At 46.6% G+C, this 19,427-nt stretch overlaps 1 protein-coding gene across 5 annotated transcripts in view; it reads left to right on the forward strand.

Annotated features, from left to right (window-relative positions):
• Nucleotides 1-19,427, forward strand: part of TMEM229B (transmembrane protein 229B) — a 230,393-nt gene that overhangs the window by 138,481 nt on the left and 72,485 nt on the right. The gene's annotated exons all lie outside the window — the stretch shown is intronic.

The raw sequence follows: 19,427 nt of genomic DNA on the forward strand, positions 1-19,427 counted from the left end.
GTGCATTTAATCCAGCATGTTTCAGAGGTACTTGAAGTGGGACAATGAACACCTACATCTGTAATCCCAGAAGAAAAGGTTTTCTCCCAGGGTAACCGCAATGTCTGTTTTTACCCTATAAAGAGCATATCTACCCTGTTTTAGTATGACCTAGCAAGATTTAAATTATCAGGACCAATTAATGCATAGGCAAACCAGGCACATGCCTAAGGCCCTGAGCTGCGGGGGGCCCTGGTCCTTCCCTCTGTGGCACCAATGGCCCCATCTGCCTCCCTTCCCTTTCCTTTCCCTCCCCTCTGCTGGTCTCACCACTGCCATGGCTGCTTCCTAGCGGCAGCTCTGAGCCCCACTCTCCATGGGTGGCAACACTGGGGTGGAGAGGGGGATCTTGACTGGCTCATTGTTGGCCAAAGAGTTTGTTTGTCTAGGGCCCACCTACCAGAGGGTTAATCCAGCCCCATGAGCTATCATTTTATTTATTGCTGGATCTTCCCTTTCAGGCCAGCATGTTCGCTGAATCAGTGCAGCATTTAACACTACCGCCTCTTGTGAAGGAGCTCTCAAAAAATCCTTCTTTCCTGTGCTTCTGTTTCAGCACTGCTGGTGGAGAAAGGGACTCTAAAATAGTCCAGGTGTGTCCAGTACTCCCTTCTGGCCTAGTGTTGTGATGCATGGCTAATTGTTGTTCCACCTCAGTGATGGCTGCGCTTCTGTGGTGGTTGTAATTTCTGTGTCCTGGATGTAAAATTAAAAAAGGCAAACTGTCTCAGGGTCGTGGTCCTCCACACTCACTCAAGAGAACTAGAGGGCACAGGGAGGACAACAGTAAAGGTTGGACAGCTGCTGCAGGAGGAGCTAGATTATGCCTGCATTTTTTCTCGCTCTCTTTCCTCCCTCACACTACACTCAGCCCGTGTAAACTGCCACAGTTTTATAGTATTGCACAGGGTATTGATTTTAATCAGTCAAGTCCTGCAGGGTGTGAATTCCTGGCTACTTCCTAGATTGTTCATTTCCTAACAACTGCATCTTTTGTTTGTGGGCCCTAGGTGTGCCTTTCTCGTGGAAAGAGGATTTTGGTGGAGGATGCTCAATTCTGGAATTCACTGCCCTCACTAATACATGAGGCCAGCGGACTTTCAGGGTCCTCATCTAGAACCAGGTCTCTTCTCAGGCTTCTGCATCAGTAGTTGGTTGCAGGGGGATTTGGGGAGGGACATCCCAGGTAAATTCTTAGATAGGGAGAAGTTTCTATCTTTGCTTTGGGTTTCTTTTTCAATGTTCTGAAACTGTGCGTGTTGGTTTATAGTAGTCTGATGGATTCAATGTAATCGGGTCAAAATGAAAATAGAGTCTACGGTCCTTTCAAAAGCAAATCCCCGGATGAAGCCTTTAACTGGAGATTTGCTTGCACAACAACTTCAGGATCTGCTGTATAGTTTGTAAAATGCTTTGAAATCCACCCAGAGGAGAGGAGCTCTTTATAAATGTAAGGTCCAGTAACAGTTGCATAGCAATGTGGGACTTTGAAGCCACCGTTCTGAGTTCTCCATGGCTGCTCAAAACTTCCTTATGACAATAGGGCTGGAACGTGGATTCTCACAATCCAAATACACAACCATCTGTCATTTAAGCTAACAGTGAATAACATGGGGAGTATGACACATAGTGGAACAAAGTCTGGTTCCATCTGATAGACACAGATAAAATAGGCAATTCATTACATTATGACAGGGCTGTCCAACGGGTGGCCCACAGGCCTGATTCAGCTGTGAGGGGCTAATGTGCAGCCTACAAGCTGCTGTCTGGTCATCGTACCCCTTGCTGCTTTTAGTGCAGCGGTGGCTAGGGCCTCCGAGCTCCCTTGCACCATGGCTTCCACTTTCTGCCCCTGCCCTTAGGGGAGGAGGCTGGGGAACCCGTATTGCGCATGCAGTGGGGGAAGGGGCTAGGCTACTTGCACTGTACATATGGCGGGGGTGGAGGGGAACTGGGATGCACGAGCTGTGTGCAGCAGCAGAGGAGGGAGCTGCCTGCATGCCTGGTTGGGAGTGAGGTGCCAGGAGTAGGGTGAGGCTGCACATGCACCAGAGGAGAGTTGGGCTGTCCATGGAGAAGCAGGAGCTGGTCACCTACACAGCAAGTGGCCAGTGTGTCCCTCAGTCTGTGGCCCATGCAGTGTGCAGGCCCTGGCCACCAGTAAATTGGACAGCTCTGTGTTATGATCACATAGAGTTTGGAGACTGACCTTTTGTACATTACAGGTTCAAAGTCCTCCTGAGAGCTAATTTTATGCTTCTGGAAGTACAGTCTCAGATTCGATGTTGGTGCTGCGAGGTCTGAGTCATCCCCACCAATGTAATAAAAGACCTAATTAATTAGAATTTGATCATTTTTCAAAGACAAATTCAATAACTAGAAGACATTCCTTTCTAAGAATAACCATGTACATGCTGAATTACACATGCTTTTAAGGTCGTGGAGGCTCCAGGGGTTGTTAAGATTCTTATTGCACCAAGGTTCAAATATGTGTATGTTAGTCCCATTTTCTGGCTATGGTCCCGGGGTGAGGATGGGAGATGATCTCACATTTTGACAAGAGTACTCTTTGTAATTTGAGATACCAGTGGGGGAAATGGTGTGAAAAAGGTGGTTCACACAGTGGAATGACAATAGGCAGCATTTGCTGCTGACTGGACAAGGGGTGAAAAATACTGAGAGTACAACAAGGTAGTAAGTGAAAATTCCAGGGAGTTTTGTGGGGGGTTTTCTGCTTCATGAAATTTCACTGTATTTCTAAGGCAGGAATTATTTGATCTTTTTTGCTGATAGATATATTGAAAAAAGATAAACAGGTTTTGCCAAGACTAGAGGTACACCAATACATTGGTCCCGTATCAGACTGACACCGATATAAGGAAAATTGACGGTATCAGAAATCAGCTTTTTTTTGCCTGATGTGGCCAATACTGTGGCCAATAAATGTTCCATGCATGTGGTCAGCTGCAGCATGCACACGGCTAGGAGCGCAGCCCAGTGGCTTGGAGAGTGACATTAGCTGGTAAGTCTGTTGTCGGGGGAGGGAAGGGGCATGCGGGGTGGCAGATAGAGGCCCCCATGGTGAGGGAGGGAGTGGGGCAGGGGCAGGTGCTGATCAGCCAGGGTGGGGCAGGCACAGAATGGAGCCTCAACCAGCTCATCTGTGGGAGCACAAGGGGGGTTTTGTCTCCAGATCTGCACGTGGGGCGGAGCGGGACAGGGCAGGGTGGGCTGGGCTGTCAGTGCAGGCTGGGGCTGAGGGCTGTGCCAGGCTCTTCTTGGCAGGGGTGTTGGGCCAGGGTGGCACTGGACTTTTCCTGGTAGAGGGGGGCTAGGCTGAGCTGTGCTTGGGATGGGCAGCAGTGGCACTGGGAGGGGGGGCTATGGTGAATTTTGGGGTAGCTTTAGCCCTCCCAACCCCCGCCCCCAGCACCATCACCACCCACCCTGAGTGCAGCCCAGCCAAGCCTCCATCGGGAAGAGCTCGGCGTTGCCCTGGCCCCAGCCTGCAGCAGCAGCCCATCCCACCCCGCGCGCAGATGTGGGGGCACACCACCCCATGCCCTCCCGGGTTGTGTGCAGTGGTGGAAACTGCCCATCCTCCCTGGATGAGCCACTTACGGTTGCATCCTGTGCCTGCCCTGCCCCAGCTGAACAGCGCCTGCCCCAACCCCGCTCCCTCCCTCACTGTGGGGGCCTCAATCTTTTTCCCCTCATGCTCCTTCCCTTCCCCCACACCAGACTTACCAATGCTGGTCTCCGAGCTGCCTGGCTGCATATCAGAATCGGATCAGTATTGGCCGATATCGTTCCTTAAAAATTAGACATTAGTATCAGCCCAAAAATTCCCTGTTGGTGCACCCCAATCAAGACACACACAAGCCAATGGAAAATCCAAGGATCCTTATGCTCAGACCTGTGCTCTAACCAGCGCATGTACTTTATAATAAGTAAAAAGACTATTGTGGTAGTAATGTTTTCTGATTGGTGGAAGGGGCATAAAAGGAGAAAAGATTGGGATATTGATATCTTAAAGTGTGTGTGGCCCTGTACCAGTCTGCCAGATCAAGGAGCCTAGGGGTAGTCAGCAGGCATGCAAGGGTACAGCCCAGCCAGAGACAGTAAAGGGTGATTGCAGGCTGCCTAGGCAATGGGGCCAGCTGAGAGAGATAATTAGCTGGCAGGAAGCTAAAAGGAAGGGGAGTCAGACTTCCTAGGAGGGGAAGGTATTAGAGGGGTGTGAGAGTTAGGCTTCTAGGGAGAGGAGCCTAAGACAGGCTGATAGATGAAGTAGGCAGGCGGGTAGCCAGCCAGCCAGCAAGCCAGCAAGCAAGCAAAGGGCTGAGAGATTGAGAGCCTGAGAACTAGAAGCCAAGAGCCAGAGGCTGAGAGACTGGGTCCCTGAAAAGCTGACAGCTGAGAGGGAGAGAGCCAGCAGGTTAGCACAGTGGAGCCCAAGGATCCTGGCCGAGTACCTTCTTCTGGGAGTTGGCCAGAGACTGTGTGTGTATCAGCAACTGTGTATATAGCTAGAGCGAACTGAGAGAAGAAGAGAGTGCAGGCTGCCAGTGGCGGACCCAAATCGAGGCATTCTCCGTGGTCCCGGGAGAGACCTGGTGTTGTGTTTGCACAGTGATAAGTGCTTATGCTGATTGACTCCTGCAGGGAGGGCGCTTGTCCTGGGAGAGTACAGAAGATAAATAGAGACTGAGTCTGTAAAGGGACAGTGAGGAACTGTGTGGTAAGCAAATTGACCCTCAACCCGCTACGGGCTCTTTGAAAAACGTTAATCAGATAAATTGTTAGGCAACAGTGCCCTGCCCTCTGTTACCAACCAGCCAGTGAGAGTGTTTTTTGATGATATAACCTTTGTTGCTTAGTCCTTGATAAAGCGCATGTATTTCATGCAGGTGGGTGGGGTTCTGTGAGAATTGATCTTTTTTTGCATAGAGAACTCCCCAGCTCTTCTGGTGCTAAATTGGAAGTGTCAAGTTGAAACTGATCTCTGCTTCAGATCTGGTAAATATAAGCTTTTACAAAACCTGCAGCTAACCAAAATGTTTCTTGCAGCTAATCAAAATGTTTCTTTAAAAAAAAATAATCAAATGGAACCTTTTTGCAAAGAGGAAACCATTCTTTCCTGTAGTGTTTGCAATCCAAACATTGCAACATTAGGCTCATGAATGAGAGTCTGAGTGTAAGACTAACTGGTGCATTTTCATCGTTTAAACAAAAAACAACCAAAAAAAGTGAAAAGTATAAATATCAACAAGCGAATAAGAGTTCTAGTAACACAGGTCTATACTTTCATTTTAAATATTGTTTTAACTTGATTGTCCCATTTATGGAAGCAGTTATACTCTTTATACTTCTTTTAGACTTTAAACTGTAACCCCACACAGAGGAGAAACCTACTTCTGCTACTGGCAGCAGGCTAAGGAAAATTTTTTAAACTACTCAAGCTCTAGGGTGGTACAAGCATCTGCCCAAAGTTTGTGAGATGCTGGGTGGCTAAGACGCTGTTAAGGAGAGATTGTATCTTAAAAGACTATGCCTGCAATTCCTAAGGCTTTGCTAGATTTTTTTGCTAATACTATAGGACCTAGTAAGATCTAGGAGAAAAAGTGTCTCATCTAGGCTAAGTAAAGACGTTCAAAAAGCCTGAGCTGGAATCAATTCAATATTTGCAGTTAGTCTAACCTGCGTAGATTGAACTAACAAGCAAGCGAATAGACATTCACTTTTGATTTGGGAAATGTAGCCACATACCTACAGTGGCACAGGCCAGAAGCTGGGGGGCTGGGGGTGCTAGAGCAGCCCTCCATGGCTTCCCACAGTGACCAGAAGGCTGGAGGGAACCTGAGCTGGAGGGGTGTAGCCAGGCCCTGGCAGGCTGAGTATGATTGGGGAGGGCTTTAAAACCTCACCCTGGCCTCCAAGGACCCCAGCTGGGATGTGTATGGAGGGGGAGGAGGAAGCACCTCTTCCCAGGCATTTTTTTTATGTTTATTTTTTTGGGAGGGGGAAAGTATGGCCAGGCCCCAGCCCCTAGCTGGCACTGAAGGCTGGCCAGGGCTTGGGCAGGGGCTGGGCTAGACAGTAGAGGACACGTGGAGGTCCCTGCCAGCCCCACTTACCTGTGATTCTCCTTTTCCTCCCTACCTTCACCTCAGGCCTGGGGTCAGGGGTCTGGCCATGCCCCTGCTCATGCAGCTTTAGTGGTGGGGGCATGGAGAAGCCAGGCAGACCCTGTCTGGGGTCCCCTGCAGGAGGGAGGGGAGATTAAACCCCACTTCCCTTCAAGCTACCTGCTTCTGGCCATGTCCCCCACTTCTGCTGCTGGAGCAGCAGGGCGAGGGGGGTGCAGCAGGACTCTAGAGCAGGGTTTCCTGGCCCCAACCCTTGTCAGCCAGTTGGAGCAGTGCTAGTGCTCTGTGCACTGGCTAGGCAGGAGAGGAATGGGGCCAATCCTGCTCTGCTGGAGCAGACAGCCCAGCCAAGTCCAGTCAAGGGCTACAAAGCATCCTGGGGGCTGAGTTAACTTAAAACATAAAGGGGTCTGGGACAGAAGATCCATCAACTGGTTTGACATAAATCAGTTAAATCTAATACTACATTCAAACAGGTTTATCGTAAACCAGTTTTGGCCATTTTGAAAGTGGTTTATATGCACTGAATTTCTGTTCTGTTACAGGTTTAAACCAGTTTCTGATCACTTAAGCCAGTTCATATGTAATGTCTGTCCCTAGCCATAGAGTTTTGGAGATTGTTGTTGTCCTCTGGCAGCTGGAAGTTGTTGTCACTGTACAGACTTGATATTTTTTCAGTGGAGCAGTTGTACAACCTACCTGTTAATGAACATACGGTAGCAGCATGCTGGAGGTAACTTCTGTTCTAATTCACTGCTTTCATAAGGAAACTGAGCTGTGAACATGCGCTTCTGGTTTGCTTACCAGTCCAGCAATTGGTTTAGACCAGTCAGTGTGAAGTTTAGAACACCTTTTTCAGAAGGCAGCAGGGGTGGGCATGAGAGGAACAGTTTAATAAATTGTGGCACAGCAGTCTCAGCTTTAGTCTCATGCGGGTGGGATGACTTTCTGAATACGAGACTGGCATCCAGGAATTTCTGGGTTATGTTTCCAGCCTTGCCACTGTCTCACTGAGAAATCTCAAGCAAGTCAGCTAACAGCTCTGCCTCAGGCTTCCTATCTGTAAAGTGGAGTTAAGATTTATATCTGGGTTGACGTAGAACTCTAATTTTTTAGACTATTTTGAAGATAAGTGCAAATTGTTGTTATACGAACTATAGTTTGAAAAGTGAAAACATGCTTTCCACTTGAGCATTTCCTCTTCCTTCTTCTCATTTCCTGAAGGCATTCTTATTTGGTAAACATTTCAAGCAGTTCTTCCTACTAATGAACAACTTAAGTCTTGTTAAGGTTGGGAAAGATAATACCCACACTTAGGCTTGGCAGGATTTGATTTTTATCAGTAAATGGTGATAAATGTTGATTTCACCTCTCACTCGCAGACCAATGAAAACGTATTTTCTTCAATAATAGTTGAAATTTAGAAAGGGGACATAAGAAAAATGATGACTGATGGAGTGTATGACAACAAGGGGAGTAGGCTGATAGAACTGTCCTGATTGTGGTTTGGACTGCAACTCCCAGAAATCCTAGGGGACTGGGAACAAAGGAAGAGGAAGTGACAGAGTGGACAAGAATGCTATGGGTGAGTGGAGCTGGGACTGGCAGCTCTGCTGCTCAGCTGGCAGCAGTCTTACAGTAGTTACATTTGTCATGAATAAACTGTCTGTCCCCCAAGCCCCTAATTTTGCACAATCCTGAAAAGTGAAATGGATAAAGATTGAAATAAATGCTTAAAAATAAACATTAATATTGTCCATTGAAATTATTTAAAAAAAAAAGTTGAATTCTGGATCTGTGCCAGTGGTGGCAACAGTGAAAGCTCTCAGATAAACTGAATTCTGGATAGGCTTTGATGACACTGGGGGGGGAGGGAAATGCCTGAGAACGAATCTGCATGACAGAGTCTTGCTTGCAGAACTGGAATGTTTCCAGAACAGCGGTGAGTGGGTTCCCGTCCAGCCCTTCTCTTCTGGGAGAGTTACTCCTCTGCCAAGTGGAGCTAGGGATCTCTTCTGGTGTGGCAGAAGGTGTGCGTAGGCTGCCATGGGCCATTCAGCTGCTGGTGCTTTCCCAGTATGCCTTCCCTTCACGCTCTGGCAGTGCATGGCTGAGTGGAGTTGTGTGGAGCTCCCAGCAGCATGCAAGTGAACATGCTGCACTCTGGGCAGCCACCACACTGGGTAACTGCTGACATAGACCAGTGGCAGGCAATTATTTTGGGTGAAGGGCCACTTAACAAGGTTTGGTGAGCTGTTGAGGGCCTCATGGGTAGTCCCACCCCTTGACAGTTGCCCTGCCCCCTTGTCACCATCTTGGACCAGAAGTCCCACCTCTAACTCATGAACTTTGCCACTGGAAGCCCCTCTCCTTGCCCTCCCCCACCGCCCAGACATACTCCTTTCGGGAGGAGGGGTTGCCATCCTAGAACCAGAAAAAAGACAAATCATATACTAACAGTCATAATAACTCAAAAATAAATTCTTAGTCTTGTGTGGGTGTGGGGGTGCATATGTGGTAGGATGAGGGGGCTTGTGAGGGGGTATGGCTGTGTGGGGGGGCAGCATAGGGTATGCTGGGGGGTTGTGGGGTCAGGGTGTGGGTTTGTGGGGTGTGAGGGTGTGTGGGGAGACCATCCTGCACTTCCCCCAAGGCATAACAGCAGCAGGCAGGATGCTCAGGGAGCAGGGGCCTGGTGGGGCACAGCTCCGGCCAGTGCTGCACATCACAGCAAGGAGCGCAGCCTGAGCCATCCCTATCGTCAGTGCTCCCTGCCACTCATGTGCAGGCCCTGCACTTGCCAGGCATGGGAGGGAAGTCGCACATGCTGGAGCCAGCTGCCTTCCCCGCCGGGACTGTGCAGCGAGGGGATGGGGGGAGGCAGCCATCTTCAGTGCACAGGGCTATTCTCTGGTACTGCGCAGCCCTGGCAGGGAAGGCAGCCAGCTCCAGCATGTGGGGCTTCCCTTCGGTGCTGTGCAAGTGGGGACTGTGCGTGAGTGGCGGGGAGAGCTGGTGATGCAGACTGCCCAGGGTAGGCTGTGCCCCTCATTGCTATGTGCAGCGCTGGCCAGAGCCGTGCCCTGCCAGGCACCTGCACCTTTAGCACCCTGCCTGCTGCTGCTACTGCTGCTATTACCACTGTCTGCCAGGGCTGCAGACCATGGTGGGAGTGTGGGGGCAGTCCACAGCCTCCCCACCCTCTGCCACATCCATACCCTGCCCTCCCAAGCTCCATGCTGCCGCTGTCTCCCCAGACATGGTCTCTGCGCTGCCACCAGCCCCAGCCCCACACCCCTGCCCAGGCTGCAGCCCTGCTCCCACTACTTCCCTACCTGCTGCCTGGAGCCACCAGAGGACCGGGGAGGTGGAGCAGGTCCCTGGGGGCTGCAGTAGCAGCCCAGTGCAGAAGCTGTCTCCAGGCCAGGCTGGGTCCTTCCGCCCGTGAGGGTGGGAGCAAGGCAACAGGGTATGTTTGGGGTTGTCTCTACACATGGTTGCCTTGCTTCCACCCTTGTGGGCAGAAAGACTGAGCGTGGCACAATTTGTTGGTGGGCTTCATGGGCTGGATGAAAGTTCCTGGTGGGCCATATCTAGCCTGTGGGCTGTATTTTGCCTGCTCCAACATAGACTGGATCTCGCCTACACTTACAGTTTTTAGCTCTTTCTAGGTACACACTTAAATGGACTCATCCTTCTTATTCAGAAGGTCCAAATACAAGTATTTGATCTTTTAAAACATCTGTATTTCAAAGCTGTGTACCTTGCCCCTGCCAAAACAACACCAAAATTAGAGTTTGTTATTTTAATGTAGCTTTAAAAACTCAAAGCTTAAGGTTGAACGTACATCCTTCCTTTTTCCTTTTTGGTAGTATGTATTGCAATATAGCTTTTCCTAATGTAAAAATGTAGTGTTTCACCAAATAATATATTTTAATTAAAATGCAGATGCATATGTCTCTAAACACACATAGCCTGGGAATTACAGTAATACATCTACATTTCTTACTAAGAAAAATCTTTAACACCACTGTATGTCCATCATTTTATTGGGGCCATATTTTTTATTGGACCAACTATGTAGCTGGGATAGAGTTAGACAAGCTTTCAAATGCAAAACATTTTTTACCATGTCTGCATCACAGCTACAACATCTCTCTTACATTACCATCATTTTATTTATTCAGTTATATTTGAGGTACTGGATATTGTCAAAAATCAGTCATCTCACAATGGATTTATATCTTCTGGTCAATAAAATGAGGTTAGCAGATAATGGGAGAGGGGCATGACTTATTAGGAGAGAGTTTCCTGCTTACTGCCTGATGGTCTTTTTTTAAACTAATTTCTAAAATCAAGGGTATATTATTGTTTGAATTATAAGAGTGTAATCAGTATTGGGACCTCTTTGTGCTAGGTGCTATAAAAACCGTTAGTAAAAGTCCCTATTCCAGAGAATTTACTGTGAAGGAGAGTCAGCTGACCTGTTATAAATGGTGGACATTGTATGTGACCTGATTAGTGGGATAATTGCTGTTTGTATGCAGTGCATTATTGGATTATTTACCGTATATTAGTTTAGCTTCACAGAAAGTGATCAGGAAAAAGGCAGGAAGGCTGGACAATAGCTATAGATAAAAAGCCTCCTGATTAAACTCTTAAAGGGCTTAAAAGACTGGCTGAGCTTTTAACTTTGAAAAACTGTTGGTTTCTGCTTTTCTTGTTCTTTTTGGTTCCTGCTGAGTTGCATAGGTCATTTGCCAGAAGACCAAAAGGGCAATAAAGATGGTCTCTGATCAAGGATGAAACAGTTTTCAGGAAACTATGAATGGGAAACAAGTGGGCCCAAACACCCGCTTGTGGTTCTGAAGGAATTAGGTCTTCCAAAGTTTCCAGAGAGGTGGTCACTGTTTGATACGGTAGGGAGCAATATAGCCTTTCTATGGATTTAAAACCTTTTCCTCCAATGGTATGTTTGGTTCCTGTTGTTAAGATTAAACAGTATTTTGGCTTTGGAAAGGTTTGGTCACTGTGTTAGCCTCTGATCACATCTCTTTAACCCAGCTCAAGTAAGAGCAGTTGATTGATGGGGGCTGTAGCGCAGCATACAGTTCAAGGTTGGGAGAATCACAGGGTTCCACCCCAGAAAGGAAAAGGCATGAAAGCTGTCATTAGGAGGACCAAAGACCAGTTAGTACTGAAGATCTAAATAGGGGAGATGGACAAAGGGCAGGAAGAAAAAGAGGCAGAGAGGTGATGTGCTTAGCATTAGGTCATGTTACAGCTTGATGCTGGCATCTGTAGTGGGCACTGAAGGGTAAATGCAATAATCCAAAGATCCTGCAGTTCTTGCAGAGTGTTTTGTGTAGATGCAGCATGCTGTGCAGATGCTCCGAGTTGCAGCTTGCAGCAGCTGAAGCACATCGCTGGTTCAAGCTGCAATAGGGCAGTTCTGTATTCTCAACAAGGACTGGTAGGTGGCTTGGAGAACTGTTGCTTTGTCTTTAATCTAAACTCTGTCTCTACAACTAAGCAACTACCCTAGTATTTAGGTGCTGTGTATGTATATTTCCATTGACTTAACTCTCCAGCCCTCCCTTGATTTCTTCTCTGTCGCAGGTGGGTTCATTCTTCTCAGTTGGCTCCAAGGAGAGCTTTAGCTATGACACCTTTCAGGACCTCTGTGCGGGGAAGTTTTGCTGAAAAACAGATTGTGCCATGCCTCTATCTCCTGAACAACCTTTTTCCAACCCCATGGTTGTTTGTCCTGCAGTTAACAATTCCCACTTTATATTGTATATTTGGACTCTGTCGCCTAGCTGAATTTGTAGTTTCAAAAGGCAGAGCCGAGTGTCTAGATTCCCACCAGATTGGGGCACCAAATGATTAACCTGGATCCTATTCAGCAGGTTTGGGGAGAGCTAGTGTTGGTTAGATGTTCTGGCATCATGGATAAGCAAGGTGGGCTGCTGCCTAGGGCTTCAAATGAAATTTCGCTGCCACTTGTATAGTTGAAAGTGGAGTCTTGGTAGAAAACTTATTTGCCGCCCTGTAAAGTTCAGGCCAGCATTGCTGCAAGGTAATGATAAACTCAGGGTCAGCGGGGTGCCTAGGAAATCTGCTGCTGGCCTGAGATCTTGGAATGAATCCAGCTGTCGTGTCAGTGCTGCAGCTACTAGCAGCTATTAAGAAAGCTATGTTTGGCTAGCTCTCTGGTGTATGGTACTATCACTATGAGCAGAGCAAATGCTATTTATCGCTTGCCCTCAAGAACCATCAAAGGAAGCGCAGACGTCTCCCGTTACTGTTAAAACAAAAACTGAGCACCGTATGGGCACAAGAAAACATAGATATATTGGCAGCTAAACAAGGCTATGAATAATTCATCCATCAAATGCCTCCTGCGAGTTCCATCCATTTAGGCTGCTCAGAGCTGTAGCTGCTGCAGATGCAGACAGATCTACTTCCAAAGCCACGGGGATGAAACCTTCCAGCCTGTGATTGCGCTTCTGTCAGCTTGTCTTCCAGGAAACTGCATCTGTTGCAGTGTCATCGTGACATTTTCCAGGCCTTTGATCATCCTGCAAGTAGGGCTGGCAGGGAAGCATTGTCCCTCTGAAAAAATCAGAGTGATTTCCCAAAAACCCAGCCAGGCTGGTAACTGGGACTGGCTGCTGGTGAGTAAATGAATTAGGAGTAAGATGGGAAGTGCTGGTCTGACCTGTTCTGCCGGGAAGTGGGTGGTGTGCTAGTTCAGTGGTAGCTGTTTGCTGTGGGATTTTTTACTGTGGAGTGTTACCTTACGTGCCACGTAGCCTTTCTTGAGACCACGCTGGAAAGCAGCTCAGGGGTCCTCTGCCAAACATTCTTTGGGGACAAGCCTGTTGTTTGTGTTTTGTATCCCCCTCAACCCAAAGAGGCTCAGTGGAAAAGAGGATATTAAATGACTGTTCAGCAGCCGCTGTGAAACAAATTGTTTTTTCTTTGCTCATTTCCTAATGGGCAACTGTCCACAGTTGGTGACCTGGTTGGAAGCCCATGCAGGGAAGCTAAGGACTTGCTGGGTTACAGGGGCTATAATTTATTTCACTTCCTCACAAAAGGTCCCTTCAGGTCAGGAGTGCAGTGCATTGAAAGGTCAGTGGGGGGAGAAGGCTGCATTGAGAGCAAAAGGTGTCGTTCTCCAGAGCAGTCAGTCAGACACCTGTTCCTCGGTACATACTACCTACATTTGGCTGCAGAGCCCATTTCCTTCCTTTTAGCCTTCCCTGCTGCTGAGCCCTTCCGGTGGCCCTAGTCACAGTGCACTGCCAATTAGATTCCTCAACATTTCTCATTTCCCTTCCCCATCTCCCAGAACTCCTGTTTACCCATCAGGCTCTTCCCTGGCTTGCAGCAGGGTAGGCTCTCAGTTGCTTTTCCCTTACTATTATTAGAGCAGCACCTGCAAAAGTGACTGGCAAATTCATGCAAGGAGTGAAATTCTTGCTTTTTGGAGTAAGTGGTATCTCCATAAACCCATCTCTAGGTTTTTTCAACTCACTTTGCCTTATGGAGTTCCCTTGAAAAGGTTAGGGGAAAGAGGTAGGATGGTAAAGAGAAGACAGAATACTTTAGACTTTTTTGAGCCTAGGGCATTTATACTCATACTTTTTTGTCCTGCAATGCGCTGGACAGTGGCTGCTTCGGAGCAGACTCGATTTAATCAAGTCTGCTTCACACGTGAGCTGAGGTGAATTGTGCTGCACCACGTGCAGTTGTATAAACGGCAAGATGCACATCAGTGCACAGAAAATAGTGGAGGTGCACTTTTGAACTAAAGCACCTCCAATGAGTTTTAGTTCAAAAGCACGCTGATACCATTTTCTCCATGCTGACGTGCATTTCACCACTTATACAACTGCATGTATCGCAGCACCAGGTACTTTTCAAAGTGCCCGGCACTGCGGTGCTTATGTATGTAAAAATGCCTGCGTATTCTGGAGTGAACTACACATTGGAGGCATCCTGCTCCACAGGCTGATGGAGGTGACACATTACTTGTCTGGACATTGCAAGCCCCTTGGCTTGTCTGAATGAATACAGATAGGACTCCTGGGGATGGACATCTGGAGGGCGCTGGGACAGAGTTGATTGCTGCACAATGGGACACAGCTGGGTAGATTAATGATGAAGGCTATGGAGCATGGGCCAGGCTCTAGACTGAAGGGTCATGTGTTTGTGGGTGCTCAAATGGTTTGGAAAAGAGGTAGGGATAGCATGGAAGAATATATCACTTATTAGGAAAAGAAATAGACAGGTCAGACTGGATTTTTAGTTTCCATAGTGATGTAACTGTAGCCCTTTGGTGGGTCTTTAGCCTCACTGCAGTGCACTTCATGGATTATAAGCACCCACTTTTCAAACCAAGTGAAATATGCGGATACATCAGGCTCGGAAACAGGATGAAAATCCTGAGAGGCCACTGTGTACTCATACTTATTATATTTGCCATGTTACCTTAGCAAATTGTGCAAACACAAGGGTGGGGGAAGCTTGGCTCTCACAGCTCATCTCTTCCTACTCCGTGATCCTTCACTAAATCAACACATGGATTTTTGCTGCAGCAAATACGTGCAAGGTTATAATGACTTATATCCCTTGCTGTGCTTCACCCTGATCCATTCACACTAACGCATATCACGTTCAGTATACACCCACACCCACACACACACGAGTGCCAACCTCAAGCTACTTAAAGTACACCCTTTCAGTGGGTGCATCTACATGAGATGCTTACTGCATGGTAGCCTAATAACACTGCAAACTAGTGTGCTGGTCAAAAACCATGCTAATAAGCTACTGCGCAGTGAAAAAACTGTGCTGGCCTACGGCACAGAAACTGTAGCTACTGCAGATTTAGTTAGTAGTTCATTAAGCAAGTACTAAACAAAATGCACAGTAATTACCACACATTATTGAACATGTAGACATGCCCAGTATGTACTAATTGATCACAAAGAGAATCGTAGAATACGTGGATTTACGTGCTTCTGTCAGCGATACAGTTATCGCTCCACTTGTCCATGTGAGCCATAATGGCAGGAATAAGACTAAGGCTACATTTGCAACATGAAATTATGGATTCTGTTTAGTTCATGAGGAAGGACATATTTTTCATGACCATAATTTCTTACATTAGGGGATTTCTGCGCAGGGCAAAGTAGATGTGACAGTAAGCAACTGAATTGGATAATATTTAACCTGGGCTTTCACAATAGTCCAAGAGGGTAGGATTTCTCATAATTACAGCAAGTTGTTTGTTGCTAAGTCATGAAAGTGCCAGGGAGGGCATACCTGCGCATAGGAGACTAGGTGCCCACATTGCCCAGTCACTCATACCAGTTTTATCTCCCTATTTGCACAGATTGATATTTGTGACTCAGAGGGATCAATGCCTGTGTTGAATTCAAGTTGGATGAAAGCCTCCTCTCCAAATAGCTCTTTTTTTCCCTCTCTCTTCTGGGTTTGGACCACTAGCATTCCTACTGGACATTTCTCTTTCCATCTGCCTGAACAGAAGTCACTCATCTTGGGCATTTATTTGCTGCAGTGATGGGTGTAAGGGGTCCGCTGTTCTCTTTATGGAAAGGAATGTTAATTATTTTCAGCAGACTAATTACATTGCTAATGAGAGGGTGTACTCCAGTAATATTTCCTTTAATTACTTGTTCTTAAGTGCTGCACAGAGCAGTTGTTGAGCATGCTATTAAATACAAACGGTGGCATCTAGCTCAGTGATGCACCTTTGGGCTTCCCAGAAGCAATGCTTTGCTAAGTTTAGTAGTCCATGCGACACAGGCCATTAAGCAAATGAAGTTAGTGCCAAGAGCCACCTAGTCAAAGGGCCCTGTGGTTCTATGAATTCAGTGCTCAGGGCTGTTTTTTGTATTTCTGCGGTGCCTAGAGGAATCTGCTAAGATCAGGGCCCTGGTATAGTTGGTTCTATAGGAATACCTTGTTAGAAACGGTCCCTGTTCCACAATTTCACTAAGCAAGCCTGACAAAGGGTAGGATGGAAAACAAAAGCACAGACAGATTAAATGACTTGCTCAAGATGATACAGCAAATCAGTGGCAGAGCTGGGAATAAAATCTAGGTTTCCTGAGTGTTAGGCCAGAGCTGTGTCCACCGAAACACACAGCCTCTAAATTCATATCTAGAGGCAGCAGACAAAACTGAATGCTGACAGAAAATATAAGCTCCTTGCAGTGAGTTCCTGACTTAAGCTTGTCCCTGTGCGTCTCTTCCTGAATCTTGTCTACCCCTTATGCTTACCAAAGATTTATTTGCATGTTTAATCTGTTCTGTGTGAGTTGCCATACCTTAGTTGGTATTCAAGTCCTGGTATTTCCATTCCAGTGTTCTCCATTCCAGAAAAGGGACTGTCTAGTTCATCTCATGGCTACAATATAAAACTTCATATGTAGTTACAGGAACTCAAGTCAGGGTCCACTTGCCTCCTTCCAAAAGGAGGCAAGTGAACCCTGAGAAAAAGAAAGCTCTACCCAGAAGTATGTTGTGTGCCAAGACTCAGCTCTACAGTTTTGAGCAGCCCAGAGTGTCTTCAGGAATAGATGCTGAAGTCTGGTACAAAGAGAGCCCACACCTTTTAATTCTGTACTATGTTCTTCATCACAATGGTGGCTCTCCTGAGCTGGATATCTAGCAGTGACCAGAGGCAAACTGGGCTGATCTCCTGCCTAGACAGCTCTCACATGCATCTGACTTTTCAGAGATGTGTTTTCAGAAGTCCTGTTCTCATTTCTCAGTCTGACAGGAGAACCCTTCCCTTCTCCTAGCAGGCACTGCTCCTGTCACTGTTATTCTCTTTGGAGAGAAGAGGTCACAGTGCCTAAGGGAGTTGAATGGCCAGGTGATGAGTTTGAGCCAGTCTCAGAGGGGTTAACAGTCCTCTTTCTTTGGAGGGAGCTCTTGAGAACAAAACCAGGATTGTTTTGTTTTTGTAGCTCTCACTTTCTTTACTGTGTCCTATCCCCTGACCAGTAGCTGTTGCTCAGCTGCTTTAAGTGCTTTGCAGCAATTTCACAAGTTCCCAAACTTGGCTTTCGAGATACAAATTGCCTGCAGTGCAGTATGCCTGTGTAACTAGTGGTATGTATGCACTGTCTGTAAAGGTGCCCCGGTGCAGGAGTGAGCTTCTCTGATGGTGCAGAGGTCTAGCCATTACTGCTACTGCTGCTGGCATAAAAGGGAAAAGAGGATTCTTGCCTGCCATCCTAATAATTTATCTTTTATGCTTTGTCTACACTACAGTGTTTTGCCAGCATACCTAGAGATCACCACCCCATTGCCAACGTGACTGTCAGCAAACCTCAGCTGGACATATCTGTGCTGACAGAAGAGGGTTTCTGCCATCTTAGCTTCTATCATCTGGGGAGGTGGAAGAACTCGAGACCCTTCTGCTATAATGTGCCACATTTCCACTAAGGGGTTCTGCTACCACAGCTATGCTTGTAGACATGCCCTTAGAATTGGCAGCATAACACAATATCTAATGTACAATACCTGTTAACTTTTCATGTAATTCCCATATAAAGTACATGTGTTTACCATTTAGAGAAGAACGGGCAAATTTCCCAGTGCCTTTTATTCCAGGGCTCTCAGCATGCTGTTTGAGATGCTTGGCCCTGAGGACTCAAGGATTCATGTAGATCTTGTGCATGTTGCAGAAACTGGGGCAACATATGCTGAATCTCTTGTTCCATTTGCTCTGGGTCAGCAGATCTCATCGGCAGTTAAACCAATTTAGTTTAAATAGTTTGGCTGACTAGTGTGAATAGGATCAACCAGTTTTTAACTGAAGTACAGCTGTAGCATTCTAGTCGAGAGATCTCTCTAGGGTTTTCTCAGCAATCACTCTTCAGCTCTGCAACTCCCTTGACTCTTGAGGCCTGCCAGACCCCAAGCCTGAATGTTTTTTCAGAAGTGCTGTAAGACCTTCCTATTCGGGCCAGTCCTTATCAGACAGAGCTTGGCTGGGATATTGTTTGTAGCCGGGGTGGGGGAGGTTGTTTCTGTTGATATTCTGGTTGTCTTTTGAGTTGTTTAGTTATCTTGTTCATTCTGTTGTATTATAAGTTTTCTGTTCTCTTATTGTAAGCTACCCCGAGCCTTTGTTGGGAAGGGCAGCATATAAATTAAATGAACAAATAAATATCAGTCTCATGTGGCCATTACTATAACAGATCTGGATTCAAGCATCTCCATGGTTGAAGTCTCCTGCCCAAAAGATATTTGGTGGTATCCAGCAGAAAAAAAAGGTCAAGGAACAGTCTGAATGGACCGTAGCTATTTTGGGGGGAAGTGGAGGTTCATATAGACTTCATATATCAGTTAAAATATAGAAAATTAAAACTGGATTAATTTGGATCGTGCCAAGGTTTAATGCAGGTGCAGTGTCAGAAGGACTGAGCGATTAGAGAGACGAGACTTGAGAACAAAGTAATTATGTTGCATGCTAAATAAAGCCCAGGAAAAGCTCCCAGAAATTAAGGATGCCATAACTAATCAGAATATAGATGGCAAATTCCAGAGCAGAAAGCAAAGAGATCTTTTCTTACTACACAGTTAAAACATGTAGCATTGTCGGTAGTACCGGACACATGGCTAATGCCATTTTGCTGCTGTAGAATACCTGTTAATGACATGGCAACTGGGAAAGTTTTCATGGACTCTTTGAACAGAAGAGGTACCTTAAGGATCATCTAGTCCTACATCCTCCACTGACGCAGGCTGCAATATTCCTATTCCAATTAGATGCCTTTCTAGCCAATTCCTTCACATCTCTCATGAAGGCGATTCCAAACTTCCCTAGGCAGCTTGTTCCAATGTTTTACTGTTCCAACAGTTAGGACTTTTCCTGAGATTTGATTTAAATGTGTTTTACAGTTTAAACCCGTTGCCATGTGTCCTGTCCTCTGTGGTAAAGGAGAACAATAATTTTCTGTCTTCTTTATGGCAGCCTTACAAATACGTGAAAACTGCTGTCATGTTCCCCCTTAGTTTTCATTCTCCAAACTAAACATCCCTAGTTTCTTTAGCTTTTCCTCATGCAACTTGTATCCCAATCCTTTTAGCATTTTGTTACTAACCTCTGGATCTTTTCCTGTTTCTCTACATCCTTTTTAAAATGCAATACTTCAAGCACACGCAATATTCCATCTGAGGTCTCCAGGG

Source organism: Crocodylus siamensis, chromosome 2 (assembly GCF_052110815.1).
Source record: "Crocodylus siamensis isolate JL-2025a chromosome 2, ASM5211081v1, whole genome shotgun sequence".
Taxonomy (NCBI): domain Eukaryota; kingdom Metazoa; phylum Chordata; order Crocodylia; family Crocodylidae; genus Crocodylus; species Crocodylus siamensis.